Source organism: Ornithorhynchus anatinus, chromosome 4, assembly GCF_004115215.2.
Source record: "Ornithorhynchus anatinus isolate Pmale09 chromosome 4, mOrnAna1.pri.v4, whole genome shotgun sequence".
In the NCBI taxonomy this organism is placed as follows: domain Eukaryota; kingdom Metazoa; phylum Chordata; class Mammalia; order Monotremata; family Ornithorhynchidae; genus Ornithorhynchus; species Ornithorhynchus anatinus.
This window is the reverse complement of record NC_041731.1, coordinates 86,871,621-86,884,364: the sequence shown is the minus strand read 5'-3', so window position 1 is coordinate 86,884,364 and position 12,744 is coordinate 86,871,621. Positions and strand designations below refer to the sequence as shown.

The following is a 12,744-nucleotide window of genomic DNA, read 5'->3' as shown; positions in this document are numbered from 1 at the left end:
GAGCCCCATGTGGAACCCGCTTAACTTGTATCTAGCCAGTGCTTAGTACAGTGCTTGACACATAGTAAGGGTTTAACAAATAATGGAATTATTATTACTATTTATTGAAAAAGATCAATTTGGAGCCAAATAAATGGGAATGTCCAAGACAGTGAAGGGAGGCTCAGTAGAGGATAGCATCTTGGAAGCAATGCCTGAGAAGGGAAAGACAGGAAGCCACACAGGGCTCCCCCACTATGATTTCTCTATCTTAGCATTATCCCAGTAGTAATGCTATTTTTTGAGAACCAACCATGAGCGAAGTACTGTATTAGCTGCTTGGGAACATAAAACAAAAGGAAAATATAGAGACTCCTGCAGAAGTTTGCATATAATTATGAAAAGTGTTTTTAAAATGCCAATCATGTAATAGTAATAAAAAGTGTGTTCTTTTCAAGTGGTGAAAACCAAAATGAACAATAGACAGTTAAATATGTAAGTGCTAAGGTGGCTGGTAAATGACTGTGGAGCAGATTGGGGAATATATGACATGCAGATGACATTTTAAGAGGCTTTAAATGTAAGAAGAAATGAAGTGGCAGAGTATGAGATGGAAGAAATGCAAATGAGGTTCACTAAAAAGTTTATTTTGGGAGTAAAGACCATGAGCTAGGGTGTAGTGGAAAAAGAGAGTGGTTAAGTAAGAAGAACTGCTGGTGGAGAGTCTTAACTTCAGCAATTAGAGTTTTGTGTTTTAAATAAGAAGTGGGTAGCGACTGAAGGTTTTCACAAAGCAGAGTAATGAACCAGGACAGTGGTAGTGAGGGTGGAGAGAAAGGAGCTTATCCTGCAAATATTATTAAAGAAGAATGGGCAGAATTTAGAGATCAGCTGACTATTTAGGTAAAAGACAGGGAAGAGACAAAAGTAGCACAGATCTTAAGAACAAAGATAACATTTTGAACTACCTGTAGTAGGGTACACAATAAGTGTACTTTTACTGCATTTACTACAACTGAGAGGATTAAGGCTGTATTTCGGTGCTTCTAGCTGATCATCCTCCATCTGGTTGAAGAGGTTCATTTACAGCATGCACATGAGCCACATCTTATGATTGGTTCTTGCAGATAGGCTCTGATTGATTGAATGATCCTCTCTGTGATAGTGGAATCATAGTGGGACTCAGAGACCGAGAGACAGAGGGAATATTTCTGAAAAAATCAAAAATCACTATTCTTCCTCATCCCCAGCCCTGTTGCCCCACCACACCTATCTCCTCTAGGTTGGACAAGGAGAGGAGGATCGGGGGCTTCAGGGGTGTTATTGCTGCTTTAGGGTTCAGAATGGAGAGAGGGGAGATAGATATCAAAGTAAATTACAGATAGAGATAGAAGCAGAGCATAAGGTATGTACATAAATCATGTGGGGGTGTCATGTTTGTTGAGAGGAACAGAAAGGTAGCTGCAGGAGGGTTAGGAGAAGGGATCATGGATTGTCCTACCTTACTCTTCACAGTTCCACCCCTTTGATACTAGGATGATGGCTAAAGTTGTTTAAACTACTTAGTGGAAGAGGCTTCAAAACACTGTGGCAGGTTACACAATCATTTTGGGAGGCTTCACCAAATAAATTATAGTTCAAATTTGTTTTCTCTTGGAAGCCACACTAATCACCCACATTAAGCTCCAGAAAAAAAATTGTCTTTAAGGTTAGGAGGAGAATAAATATGTAGAAGTATTCTGAAGGTGTATTTAAATTTTCTGGGAATATTTTCAAATGAGATATGTGAGGGAGAAAAGAGAGGCTAATTATAATTTTTGTATTAAGATGTATTTTAGCCAGATGTTCATAATGACTAATGATGTAGAATGTGCTCATGAAATTATATACTTGGTAATTAACTTTGAATTCTCAAATGATATGACAGATTGAATATGAATACCAAAATATCTGTGGTTTTTGCTTGTAGTTAAATTTAAATATTAAATATACTATGGGTTATAACTTTAAATGCAAATTCCCAAATGATAATTTTATTATTTTTGATGAAAGAAATTAATGGCCAGAAAGAAATCTAATATGATAAATCTCAGTGCTAAATGGATGATGGCTAGGCAGTAGAAGGCCTAATCTGAGAATATACTGAGCATTCTTCTGCTGTCATAAAAGTGTAAGCATTTAAAATGAACACAAGTAGCAGTTTGTGCAGTAATTAATCAATAGCATTTACTTAACACTTCTGTGCAGAGCACTTTAAGAGGGTCTAATAAAGTTAGTATCCTTCAATATCACTATTGAGCTCTTATTCTGTGTGGGCACTTGTACTAGGTGCATGAGACAGTTCAAAGGCATAAGTAGATCTCTACCCTAAATGATTTTACAATCTAGTGGGGAGAACCAGGCGTTGAAATAAATTACCCTTAAGGAAAACAATTGAGAATGAAGATATATTTGTAAGTGCTGGGGAATGCCTAAGTGTTTAGGAGATAAGGACACAGGTACATAGGCAGCACAGTGGGCAAGGAAATCCAGCCCTCAAGGGAGGAAAACAGATACTAGTCCCTCTAAACTGTGAACTCCTTGTAGACAGGGAACATGTCTACCAAGTCTGTTATATTGTATTTTCACAAGTGTCTAGTATAGTGTTCTACACACAGTTACTGCACTATAAATAGGATAGATTGATAAAATAAACTGCAAATAAGAAGAAGTAACAAATTTTAAAGATGCATACATAAATGCTATAGGTTGCTGGATAAGATGAGTTCCTAAGAGCTTGAGTGACACATTGATGCTTAAGTGGCAGTGTGTATGTGGGAAGCCAATCATATTTATTGAGTGCTTACTGTGTGCAGAACACTGCACTAAGCACTGTGGACAGTACATTATAATAGAGTTGGTAGACACATACATTCCCCGCCCATAATGAGCTTTCAGTCAAGAGGACAAATTTACAATCTAGAGAGAGAGAAGAGGTTAGGGAAAGCTTCCTGAAGGAGAGGTGATTTCCAAAAAAGCTTTGTTGATGAGCAGAGCAGTGGCTTTCTGGGTAAGAAGTGGGAAGGATCAAGAGGTTAATGGTGAAAGAAGTGATAGCAAGACACAATAGGTAGGTTGGCTTGAGAAGAGTGAAGTGTGCCATCTGGAAGACAATGGGAGAGAAGTGAGGATAAGTTGAGAGGACTTAACATGTTTGAAACAGAACTCCTCTTCACACCCAAACCTTGTCCTCCCCACTGGCTTTCTCCACACTGTAAATAGCCCCAGTATCTTCTGTGTCACACAAGCCTGTAACCATGGCATTATCATTAATATCTCTCTCATTCAATGCACATATTCAGTCTGTCACCAAATATTGATGTCGACCTTGCAGCCCTAGGATCTACCCTAGAATTCAATGCATCCATACTATTACAGATTGATCCGAGCACTTGAATCCCACCTTACCTATCATATCAGCCTCCTCACTGAACTCCCTAGCTCCTCTCTCATTCCACTTCACACTATATTCCACTCTACTACCCAGATCACTTTTTCTATAAAGCTGTTTATGCCCTATATCCCTACTACTTAAAATCCTCCATTGGTTTCCCATCCACATCCGCCAAACAGAAACTCCTTAACATTGTCTTTAAGGTATATAATTAGCTTTGCCCCTTCTGCCTTACCTCACTGATCTCCTGCTATACTATACCTCACACTTTATTTCTTGAACATCAACCTAGTCTCAATTTCATCTTTCTCACCACAGACTATGGGTTGAGGAAGGGGTGAAAAAAGAGTGAAAATTCATGTTCAAGGATGATGTGGAAGGAAGTGGGAGTAGTGGAAATGAGAAAAGAAGGGGCTTAGAGAAGACTTTTTGGAGGAGATGTGATTTTAATAAGGTTTTAAAGGTGGAGAGAATGATCTGTCACAATGTCCAGGGCTGATGGTTAGTGATATGAGATTAGAGAAGATATAGGGGTGTGAGTGTGTTGGGTTCAGTAGAGAGGATGGTTTTGAGGATGTCAATTTGATCATCAAAGGAAGGTAGTTTGCGTATGGAGACTAAATGGGTCATGATGACTTGAGAAAATTGGCTGGGATCAAAAGATCAGTGGTCTTTGTGGGGGAACAGGAAAGACTTGCTGTGAGGGGATGTGGGGGAGACAGGCAAGTGAGGAGCTTGTGATTGGATAGAGGGATTTCAGGGTTGGTGAGGACAGAGTTTGTACAGTGAATAGAGATGATGAGATCGAATGTGTGTCCAAACTGGTAAGTGGATGAGTTTAGGTGGAGTGGGGGGGGGGGGGGGGGTTACTGGTGTAAGGAGTGAGAGAAAGTGGGCAGAAGTAGTGTTATCAGGATCATCCTTATAGATATTGTAGTCCCTGAGGTTCAATGCAGGGATATGGAAAAAAAGGGAGAAGAAACATGAGAAAGGGATTAAAATAGTTCAGAGTTGGATGTGGGGAAGGAGGACAGAAGATGACCATGATTAGTATCTGGAGTGTGTGGTAAAGGTGGATGATGTGGGCTTCAAAGAAGGGGAAAGAGAGAGTTGGGGGAGATGGAATGATGCAACTGTGGTCCTGGCTAGTGAAAAGGAAGCCAAATGCTCCCCTTTTCCCAATGAGCCTGAGGGAATGGAAGAACATGACTCCTCTAGAGAGAGCAGCTAGGGAGACTGTGATTAAATTGCAAAAGTGAATGCAGGTCCTTGGGAGGAAAGAGACAAATGTTTAGGAGTAAACAGAGGGCTGGGTTGATATGGAAAAAGGTAGCTATAAATGTATAAAAATCCAGTGTTTGGTCACCAGGGTGTCAGACAGCCACGCCGGTTCTGTTTTCTCCACAGAGGATTCAGGCTGGGATGCAGAGAGAAGGAAAATGAAAGAATGGCCACTTTTCAGCCGCAGCAGGTCCTGAGAGAAATCCATGTATCCTGGAAGGCAGAAGGTAGGTAGTGGTTCCACTGCGCAATGTCCTGAGCCATCTAGGGCAGCTCGGCAGAGAAATCTGTGTCCTCGGGCAGCTTTCTGTCCAGGTTGATGTCTGATGGTCTGGGTCAGCTGAAGCAGCTTGGCAGAGATGTTACTTTATATCTATTTGTAAACTCTAGCAGCATCTGCAAAACAAAAGGATAAACTACTGAAAATGAAATACCCCCAAGTAAAACATCAACCTAATAGTTTGTCAGACCAATTGTAGACATTTCGCACACCATTAAATACTCTGCATTCTGACGGCCCTTCCACCATAAGTAAACTGTTCAGTGTCTATGTATCAGGAGCCCAATTTTTGGTATGTAACCTGACACTGAAGGGTTCCCTATTCAACTGCCAATTCTTCCCCCCAACCCCATCACCCTCAGGGAATTTCCCACTTCAATCCCTCCCCAAAACATACCATGTTTCTCCCCCATTTCTTAAGGAATTTTCTCTCCCACAGCCTTCCTTTCCCCTTCTCTGTCAATCTGCTTTTCTCTACTTTTTTCCTTCCCCATGAAGTAAAGTGATGTACTCAAGGAATATATAAAGTATTAAGAGTTCATGACAGTACATTTCAATCCCAACTGGAAGGCCCAACCAGCTTTAGGAAAATCCCCTTAGCCTATGAAGAGAGAAATAGAAATGGCAAGAAGGGAAGAAATCCCAAGGGGTAAGGAACAAGGGTGAGACTGGCAAGAGTGAGCAAATGGGATAAGGACAAGAGGATGGGAAGCACTTCCAAGTTGTGATTTGCAATGTGAGATTGTCAAGGAAGTGAATTAGTTGGAAATATATAATGCAATTTGTTGACCTCTGATCATTAGAAGTTTAATTTTAGATTGAGTTCACCTAAATATTGACAAAAAACCCATGCTGGTCCTGGTTTTGTCTCCAAATCCCTGCCTTTGTGTCCTTGTCTTCATCCCAGTTCCTACATTCTTTTCCTTGTAAAGTGAAATTACCCAATCAATCTATTCAATTTGCTCATATTTTTTGAGCACTTACAGTGTGCAAAACACTGTACTAAAAGCTTGGGAGAGTCTAGTCTTATGCTGTTGAGTTGTTCCTGACCCACAACGATGTTATGTACATACATCTCTCCCTGAACACCCCATCTCCATCCACAATTGTTGTGGTAGTGTATCCCTAGATTTTCTTGTTAAAAATATGGAAGAGGTTTACCACTGCCTCCTGCACAGTAAATTTGAGTCCCCACATTCGACTCTCTCCCATGCCGCTGCTGCCAGCACAGGTGAGTTTTGATTTGTAGCAGATTGCCTTCCACTCACTAGCCACTGCCCAAGCTGGGAATGGAATGGTTATGCCTCTGCTTAACTCTCCCTCCCATAGTCGAGACTGGTAGAGTCCTGAAAACTCTCAAGTTGTGACCCAGAAAGGGGCTTGGGAGAGTACAATACAATATCTACTATCTAGTGTTTATGGCACACTATTCTAAGTGATTGAGGAAATACAACAGTGGGCTTATCTCTAACCTCAAGAGCTTTCAATCTAGCCTCAGTGGTTCAGAATTTTACTTTGTTTTTCCTTAATCATCAACTGATCAATCACTACTGCTATAATAGGTTCCAAGAAATTGGTATAAGTAAAAGTAAAGCTTTTCATAGGAAAAAATGTAGACTGACACTTCCTTCTTCCAGCATAGAGGACAATTACACACATGCTCAACCTAGCTCACATATCGTCCACACGCTTCTGTACACATACCACACTTTTGTATACACCCTCTCACATACTACACACATGCACACACATACAGTTCTGTTAGCTGATAATAATAATTATGGTATTTAAGTGCTTACTGTGTGCCAAGCACGGCACTAAACACTGGGGTAAATACAAGCAAATTGGGTTGGACACAGTTTCTGTCCCATGTGGGTCTCTCAGTCTCGATCTCCATTTTATGTGGGTTCCAATCCTGTCTTGGCTACTTGTCTGCTGTGTGACCATGGGCAAGTCACTTAACTTATCTGTGCCTCAGGAACCTCATCTGTAAAATGGGAATTAAAAGTGTGAGCCCCACGTGGGACTACCTGATTTCCCTGTGTCTACCCCAGTGCTTAGAACAGTGCTTGGCACATAGTAAGTGCTTAACAAATACCATTATTATTATTATTATTATGGAGGTGGTAACTGAGGTGCCGAGAAGTGAAGTGACTTGCCCAAGGTCACACAGCAAAGTGGCAGAGTCAGGATTAGAAACCATGACCAGGCCTGTGATCAATCCACTACTCCCTGCTGCTTCTCTAATGGCCTCTGAAGGCCAGGCCTGGGGGCTAGACTATCTAGAGTTTTCCCATGCACCCTTTCAGTATCGCATAGGACTGAATATAGATGAGATCATAAGTAGTGTTAAAGGATGATATAACTACAGCACCACCAGAGTATCAGCAGAGAGGGGGATGGGGTGTTGGGGAAGGAACAGGGTTGCAGTAAGTCCCCTACTTTCTTCAAGTCACAAGGACACTCCAAAATATAATGAGGATGCACCCTAATAAATAAACACGCCTACAGGAATGCACAGAGTTACCTCTCTACTGTGAACATTTCTGGCTTTTCATTTCACCTGATGATGATGGTATTTGTTAAGCACTATGTGCCAGGCACGGTACTAAGCACCGGGCTGGTTACAAGCAAATTGAGTTGGACACAGTCCCTGTCCCATGTGGGGCTTACAGTCTCAATCCCCATTTTATAGATGAAGTAAATGAGGCACAGAGATGTGAAGTGACTTACCCAAAGTCACACAGCAGACAAGTGCCCCTGAAACACCATTCATTTAATTCACTCAGTTGTCTTCATTGAGCACTAACTGTATGGAAGCACTGTAGTAACTCCTTGGGGGAGTGCAATACAATAGAGTAGGTAGACATGAGCCCTGCCCCCAGTTTTATCTTCCCTCCCAAGCCCTGTCCCCTTCCTGACTCCCCTATCACTGTGGATGGTACGACCATCCTTCCCATCTCTCAGGCCTGCAACCTTGGTGTCATCTTTGACTCAGCTCCCCTCACCCCACACATCCAATCCGTCACCAAGGCCTGCGGGTCTCACCTTTATAATATCGCCAAGATCCGCCCTTTCCTCTCTACCCAAACGGCTATCTTACTGGTACAGGTTCTCATAATTTCCCGGCTGGATTATTGTGTCAGCCTTCTCTCTGTTTTCCCTTCCTCCTGTCTCTCCCCGCTCCAGTCTATTCTTCATTCCGCTGCCCAGCTCATCTTCCTGCAGAAACGCTCTGGGCATGTCACTCCCCTTCTTAAAAACCTCCAGTGGTTGCCTATCAACTTCCGCACGAAACAAAAATTTCTCACTCTAGGCTTCAAAGTTCTCCATCACCTTGCCCCCTCCTACCTCTCCTACCTTCTCTCTTTCTACTGTTCACCCCGTAGGCTCCCCTCCTCTGCCGCCCACCTCCTCACCGTCCCCCGTTCTCACCTATCCCACAGTCGACCCCTGGGCCACGTCCTCCCGTGGTCCTGGAATGCCCTCCCTCCTCACCTCCGCCAAACTAATTCTCTTCCCCTCTTCAAAGCCCTACTGAGAGTGCACCTCCTCCAATAGGCCTTCCCAGACTGAGCTTCCCCTTTTCCCTCCGCTGCCTCTCTACCCCCCCTTCACCTCCCCTCAGCTAAGCCCTCTTTTTCCCTCCTATCCCTCTGCTCCTCCCCCTCTCCCTTTCCCTCCCCTCAGCACTGTGCTTGTCCGCTCATTTGTATATATTTTTATTACCCTCTTTATTTTGTTAAAGAGATGTACATCCCCTTGATTCTATTTATTGCTATTGTTTTTGTCTGTCTCCCCTGATTAGACTGTAAGCCCGTCAATGGGCAGGAACTGTCTCTATCTGTTACCAAATTGTACATTCCAAGTGCTTAATACAGTGCTTGGCACATAGTAAGCGCTCAATAAATACTATTGAATGAATAGAGAGGAAGTTGGTTGTTAAAATAAATTACAAAGGGATGTGTACATATGTGCTTGGGAGTGGAAGAGGAGTAAATATCAAATTGCTTAAAGGGACAGATCAGAGTGAATACATGACATAGAAGGGAGGGTAAATAGGGGAATGGGGGCCTAGCCAGGGAAGGTGCCTCTGGCTTTTAAGGTGGGGAGAGTGATGATCTGTCAATGTCAGTGGTATTTTTTGAGCACATACTGTGCATGGACCACTCTGCTAAGTGTTTGGGAGAGTACAACGCAACAGAGTTAGCAGACACATTCCCTGCCCACAAGGGTGTGATGGGAGAGGGAGTTCCAGAACATGCTCAAGGGATCAGCACAAAGAAAGGTATGCTGGAGGTACAGTGAGTAGGTTGACAGAGAAGCAAAGTGTGTGGACTTGATAATAGTAGATCAGCGAGGTAAGGGAAAGAGCACTGACTGAATGCCTTCAAGCCATAGTAAGGAGTTTCTGTTTGATGCAGTGATGGAGGAGCAACCATTGTAGGTTTTTGAGGACTGAGAAGACCCAGATTTAGTGGATTTTTAGAAAAAGTGGATCTGGGTGACAGTGTAAAGTAGCAACTGGAAATAGAAGAGAAAGAAGGTGAGAAGGCTGGTACAATAATGGAAATTGGATATGATTGGTGCTTGGATCACCGTTGGAGCGACTGGGATGGAGAAGAAGGGGAGGAACCTAATGTTGTTCTGAAGGTAGAAGGGGCAGGATTTGGTGACAATATGAAATTGAGAGAGATGAGTTGAGGTTAATGCCAAGGTTGTGGGCTTCTGAGATAGGGAAGAGAACACTTATGGAAAAGTCTGGGAAAAGACGGGGTTTAGATGAGAAAATGAAGAGTTTCTTTATGGACTTCTTAAGTTTGAGATACAAGCAAGGAATCTAAATAAAGATGTCCTGAGGCAGAAGGATATGCAAGACTGCAAAGAGAGAGGACAGGGCTGGAGAGGTAGATTTGGAAAATACCCATAAGGAGATAGATAATAGGCAAAACCATGAGAGGGAATGAGTTCTCCAAGAGCATGGGTGTAAATGGAGTATAGAAGGGGACCCAGAACTGGGTTTTCTAGCCACTATCTCAGCATGGCATAAAGGATAGAGTATGGGCCTGAGAGTCAAGGGTCATGGCTTCTAATCCCAGCTCCACTTCTTGTCTTCTGTGCAGACAAGTAGTGTGGCTTAGAGAAGCAGCATAACTTAGTGGCAAGAGCCCGGTTTGGGAGTCAGAGGATGTGGGTTCTAATCCTGCCTCCGCCTCTTATCTGCTGTGTGACCTCAGGCAAGTCACTTAGCTTCTCTGTGCTTCAGTTACCTCATCTGTAAAATAGGGATTAAGACTGTGAGCCCCAAGTGGGGCATCTTGATTATACTGTATCTACCCCAGTGCTTAGAACAGTGCTTGGCACATAGTAAGTGCTTAACAAATACCATAATTATTATAATTATTATTCTGTGTAACCTTGGGCAAGTTACTTCACCTCTCTGTGCCTCAGTACCCCACCTGTAAAATAGAGATTGACTGTGCGCCCCATGTGGGAAGGGACTGCGTCCAACCTGATTTTCTTGTATCCATTTCAGTGCTTAATACAGTGTGTGGCACATAGTAAGCACTTAACAAATACTGTAATTATTATTATCATCTACTTAATAAGCTTTCTAAACCATGAAACCAAGATTACTCCTGGAAGCACTTAGATGAAGATGTGGGAGCAGGGCAGTGATTAGCATGTATTTGTGTTAATCAATACCATCTAGGGGGCATGACTAAGGAGTAGGAAGCTGTTCCTATCTTCTGCTACTTATTACCTGACAATTAAAGGGTAGTGTTCCCTTTAAGAGCCAGGTATGACAGCATGAGCTTCTTTGCAGTGGCAATTTTGGGAAGAAGGAAGAACTCCCTCTGCAGAATGTTTCAATCTGTTGCTGTGTTGGTAAGTTCAAGAGGGGTGTGATTTGGGGCATCTTCTGCACCAGTCCCATACCCCTTCTCCATCAATCAATTTATCAGTGGTATTTATTAAGTGCTTACTATGCGCAAAGCACAGTTCTAAGCACTTGGAGAGTACAATACAACAGAATTAGCAGACTTGTTTCCTGCCCATTATGAACTTACAGTATGGAGGACTGACCTAAAGCCCTAGCCAGCCACTAAATTAATCCTAACCTGTATATGTGTAATGTAAAGTGTATTAAAGCCTTTTCCAAGATGTGAAAAATTGACCAAGACTGTATTAATATGTATTTGATTAAAACAAAGCATACTACATTGGCAGTCTACCAAAAGAAATAAATTGAACAGAATGGTTTTATACTGGATTTCACAGTTATCATTCACATTCTATTCAGCCAAAAAGCAAGATCCTGCTAATAAAAAAATCTGTGATTACACTCAATGTATTTGTTATTGTATAATGTTAATTTGAAATGATCTTAAATCTGTCTATTCCAGTCAGTCAATAAGCTTCAAAGGCTTACAGAAAAAACAGAAAGCTGTTTTAAGGTGTTAGACATTTCCAGTGGTGAAAAAAGAGAGTTATTTCAAAGTGAAGAGTGATGTGAAAAATACATGTATTAAAATTAATTAGTGCTATCACAATAGACTACTAAAAGAAAAGTATTATATTGGGGGAATTGAGATCATACAACTAGTAATTCCAAGCCAGCTACACTGTATAGTCTCTCCCAAGCACTTAGTTCAGTGCTGTGCACACAGTAAGCACTCAATGAATGCCATTAATTCATTGATTGAAAGACTTATAGTATTGAGCTGTCCTTTAAAAGTTGGAAGTATATCTATAGATTCTTCTTAGACCTAGCTTTGAGACTAAATCAACCTCCTTTGGAAAAAGAAGTACATTCCCAAGTCTGTAATCTTTCGTGAACAGATCACTGTTGGACAATACCAGACTTGTTCAATAACTACGCACAAAAATTCTATTAGACTGTATCTGATAAAAACCCCACTACATACAGCAGCAGGTGAATCGGTCTTTAGGAGTCTTAAACACGTATCAAAGGTACATTATGAGTTTTAGAAAAATTTTGTGACAAGAGTATAAGAACAAGTGAATAAATCATAAATCAGATATGTTACACTGCAGGGCCAAAGGAGTACTGCTAGTTCTAAAGCTCATTTAATGGGTCTATGTTTATGAATGGTGTCTCATTTAAAAGTATCTATAATCAATTACTATCAAATTGTAACAGCCTAAGGGATTTTATTAGCCAAAGCTTTCGTTTAAAAAAGGAGATAGACTACATTTAATTTTTAAATTGAATTGAGACTTTGGGGCCAAATACTTTTAGGGAGCATGGAAGCAGAAAGGCAAGGAAGGTACAAGGCATGATGAGCTTTCCAGAGAGTTTTCTCCACCATAGCATTGATTACAGAAACCATCCGCTTCTTTCTCATCCTAATTAGGCAACCACCTAATTTTGAATCTGAATGTCTAAATAATTAGTAAAAAAAAAAAAAAAACAAACAAACCCAAGACCTAAAACAAAGCAAAATTCATGAGTAAATAAAACCTGTTGTGCAAAAGGTGGCCAATATGAAGCTCTCTCATTTTGGAAGAAAGCACCATTGAAAGTGAAATCCTATCCATGATGGTAAATGAGACTGAAATGTATATATATATATATATCCATATATATTTTTACTCTGCTATATAAAGAAAGCCTTGCTCTACTAATGGGGGTGTCCCGTATCAGGCCTGTTTCTCTGTTTTCGAGTCTGCCTCTTGAAACCCTTCTCTATTCAGCAGTCTGCTCTGACCCATTTTAGAGTTTCAGCTGATTGCATGAATATCTTCC

General features: G+C 41.5%; 1 long non-coding RNA gene and 1 other non-coding gene across 2 annotated transcripts in view; one reads left to right on the top strand and one right to left on the bottom strand.

Moving 5' to 3' along the window:
- Window positions 1-12,744, top strand: part of LOC114811317 — a 184,218-nt gene that overhangs the window by 132,365 nt on the left and 39,109 nt on the right. The window contains exon 2 of the long non-coding RNA XR_005659997.1: window positions 4,820-4,920. This is a non-coding gene — a long non-coding RNA (uncharacterized LOC114811317). The remainder of the gene's footprint in view (window positions 1-4,819; window positions 4,921-12,744) is intronic.
- LOC114811838 lies at window positions 6,215-6,352 on the bottom strand. The gene has a single exon (XR_003759534.1). It is a non-coding gene; the product is annotated as a small nucleolar RNA SNORA7 (small nucleolar RNA).